General features: G+C 32.0%; 1 pseudogene; it reads left to right on the top strand.

The window, feature by feature from the left end:
• The first annotated feature begins 2,764 nt into the window (after window positions 1-2,764).
• Window positions 2,765-2,864, top strand: LOC138823761 (U6 spliceosomal RNA; annotated as a pseudogene).
• The last annotated feature ends 1,234 nt before the right edge of the window (window positions 2,865-4,098 follow it).

The raw sequence follows: 4,098 nt of genomic DNA on the forward strand, positions 1-4,098 counted from the left end.
GCACATTGTTCTATTTGTCATTCATTCTATTTCTATACTATTGATCCTCTCTGGTTTCTATTTCTGTTAAACTGCCTGTTAGTACTTTGAAAGGTTTATATACATTCCATGGAGTTTCAATCCCACATATACTTGAACTGATGTCAGCTTATATTTCCATAATTCATTCATGTGCAATAACAGTTTGCAAGACTGGAGATGTGAAGCACTTAGACATGATTTTATTCTCATTCATTTGGAAGATTAATCTTTAGTCAGCAAGAAAGTTTAAAAATGACTTACAATGTATTCCTAACTACTAGTTTTTATAAATGGCTTTGTACAATGGTGTGTGATTATTTTATTTTAAATAGGATAATATTTTCTACTACCTATAAGTTTTGGAAAAAGAAGAAAACTAATATTTACTAGTGTAGAGGAATATGATAGAAATAGAAGACAGATTTTATGTTTGTCGCATCTCTGATCAGTACCCATATGCAAGACCTAAAGTCATATTTCTTACTATGTTAGACAGATAGGGAAAACATAAAACAACACATGATAAGGCAACTCTTAGTGACTTTTTAAAATGTATGTTCTAATGTGATGAAATTTACTTTATTAGCTAATATTTGGGTTTGAATTATGGGAGGCTGATCTATCTAACACATTTCTGGAAGGAACCTACTGAACAACACAAATGGTGGGGGTACTATTTCTACACTTTAATGAATGAATTTGGTTGGTATTATTGTTGGGTAAGTAAATCAACTCTATTGTAACTTGCTCCCTACACTTGAAAACCTTGTAATATCAGTATCGTCTACTAGTCAAGTGTTATTTTGGCAAATGTGATTTTAAATAGTTTATTTGAAAATTAATATACTTTCAGGAGATTAAATGTAGGTTATCATTGGTTTGAGAATGACAACATTTTTATACTACAGAACCTAGTTTTCTGAAGTATCAGTGTTTTGAAACACTAAGGATCTTCTTAATGTTTTTCTAAATTATATTTGACCTCTAAATCAAGTTTAACTAGCCTTGGTAGACCAATTATGGATCTATAATTCCAGAAACTAATTTTTGGCCAACTTATGCTGCACTGAAATCTTTCATTACATTAGGAGAGGGGTATTAAAATAATATTGTTCATTTGTGATTGTGTTCATTCATATTGGCTGGTGATCTGTAAATTGAAAGTGAACTACAGTACTTTCTCTCATATTTTGTGATCTCATCGTTCATTTCAAGTTGCCTTGCATTTCACAGTTGATTACTGCTAATTCCTGTAAGGAATTGGGGCCTTGAAATATTATAGGACATGAGAAATTGAGATTAGTCTTCAATTACTTTCTGTTGGCATGTTGCATGGGCCTAGGTGAGAAGTCTTGCCCTTGTTATCTGATGATGCAGATAACTTGAACCTGGTATCCTTGGACCCGTGTGTCCTGCAGAAGAATAATAGCTTTTAGACATTATATCAGCACAATTTGGGTATAATCAGTAAGAATGCTTCAGAAATATGGAGAAAAACACTTTGGGACCAGCGAGTTAAAACAATAAACAGAGCATCAGAATATAATAAAATCCCTTATACATTAGCGGAAAACAATACTGTTATTTTACCATGTGAATTCAGAAGACCACAAAGACTTAAAAGGTATCACAAGTTTATACCGAAGACATTGCATTGATACTTTTTATATTCTAATATATATTCTAAACCTAATTATTTATATTCCAATTTATTTATGAGAATAATTGTCAATATATTTGTCAAACTATCAATTCTAGTAAGATTCATCGTGTGAAATTTAAAATAAGTACATATAAATATAAAATATATAAGTATATATAATATAAAAATCGTTTTGCATTGTTCTGTTGTGGTTAGGGTATCAAAGGCAACTCTGTTTTAAAGTATTATTCCATTATCTCTACCTGTTTTAGGTAGAGTTAGACTTAAAGCTTTACCATTTGTTGATTTAGAGCCCAGAGGCAAGAGGAAACACTGTGATTAAAACATTACCAATTTAAGGCCTAATATCGAGGAGAAACGTATAGACTTCTCCAGAACCTATGGACATATTTGGTGATAGAAAGTCCGTAGTATAAGTTCCTGCCTGGTTGGATGATAGACAGGCAAGGACAGTAGGTAATCATGCATATGAACAATTTTTTCACCTTCTTGGCTTTAGCTACTTTTGAAATGATAAGTATAATAAACAATTATATTTTGATAAAATACCTTCCATTCTGAACAATTCTGTCTGAACTGTTCATCTCTCTATGATCTCATGTCAGTAATGTTAGTTTTGTTCCAGTGGTAAGATATTCTGATTGGTCTGTTCCTACATGGAAGAAGGGTAAAGGGTCAGCTAGACATTTGTCCCAGCAAGACCTCATTTGGGAAATTTTAATTTGCACAAGTTAAGAAGTAGCTCTTACGCAAGGCTTACTTTGAATACATTAGCTCCACAAAGCTAAGTCAGTTGATAAATAAATACTTGAAAAGCAATCACCTTTGGACTTAGCCATAAAGGCTTCAAAGTATGTTCAAATTTAAAATGAAAACGACAAAATAGTCATTGACAAAAATTGCAAATTTTAGCAATCTACCAACAATAGTTTTTTTTTTTCATTATACACAGAATTTTAGAGAAATAAGACCAATAGCATTTTTAGGAACAATAAGGGTTCCTTGTTATAAATAGTCAACCATGAATATATGCCTGTATAAAGATTGCATCATTAAGTACTTAAATTTAGAGGATACTACATGTTTCAGCAGCAGGTCTACCCAAATGACAACAATACAGAGATTAACATGGCACTTGCAGAAGGATGATACATAAATTCGTGAAATATCCCATATTTTTCATTCTTCAAATGCAAGAAATGAAAAACAGTTATTAAAAAGTTGATTACAAAAATACAAGTGTAACAATACAAGTAATTCATAGAATTGAAGGTTAGTTTGACATCAGTATATTAAATCTTCACCTGAGAAAGGCCTTTACATATCATAATCGTTACAAAACTTGAAATTAGTTAACATTGCCATTTTATCCCAAAGAAATAAAATAAGACAAGGACCTAGGAAAAAAAGGAATCTTAAACTTTTTCTATATGGAATGCAATTTGAAAGGACACATTTATTAATAAACATATACATTATATAACAATGTAGAATTCAAAGTATTATATCTAGGAGCGAATTAAATAGATTATGGATATTATACAAACATAGATATACTTTTTTCAGAAAAGCACCATGAACATCTTTAGTTTCTATACTATTCATTTCAAGAGATGTTAAAATTATTTCTGATTTAAAAAAATCACAAACTCTGCAGAAATTATTATAGATGTATACAAACAACTCTTGAATACATTTTGACATCAAAGTCAGGCAATTCACTTGGAAGAACACCTGGGAATCCATGAATTTTTAAAGTAGGATATTGCTGTTGCTTTGTTTTGTGAAAAAAATTGTAGGGACACAAAGGATGGACTGGCATTTTTGAAATTTAAGAAAATTAACCAAACGATTACAACTTAGGAGAACAATCTGTACAGTCTTCCACAACTTCAAAGAGGTAGTAATACTTACTTATCCTTTTGGAAATACCAAATGCAGTTTCTTCCAAGTTGTTCTTCAGACCTGGTTTGATATAATGGTTCAACAGAAAGAGATACAGCATATAGTTGTTACTTCTATTCCCAGCAGCGAGATGCAAGGTGGTCAAGAGACCTTTAGATTGGGGATTGGTGTTTGCATCATGATGAAGTAAGAAAGAAGCCACTCTGGTATTATTCCACATATAAGCACTGTGCAGGGGTGTCTAGCCATTCAGATTTATTGCATGAATATCTGCCTTGAGCTACCAATTCATGGACAATGTCTAAGTGTCCACTCTAGGCTTCTCGATGAAGAGGGTTATACTCATCCTCATTCCTAGTATTCATCTGGGTGGCCTTTTGGAAAGTAGTCTCCACACCGTAGTAAGTTGAATAATTTCAGGATCAAAAAGAAATTTGATTGGATCCTACTCCAATTTTTTCTTGCAATTGATACCATTCCTCACTTTTTCATCTTACTTCCTCTCTTCG

This window comes from Dipodomys merriami, unplaced genomic scaffold (assembly GCF_024711535.1).
Source record: "Dipodomys merriami isolate MVZ:Mamm:240054 unplaced genomic scaffold, mDipMer1.0.p SCAF_1220, whole genome shotgun sequence".
Lineage (NCBI taxonomy): Eukaryota > Metazoa > Chordata > Mammalia > Rodentia > Heteromyidae > Dipodomys > Dipodomys merriami.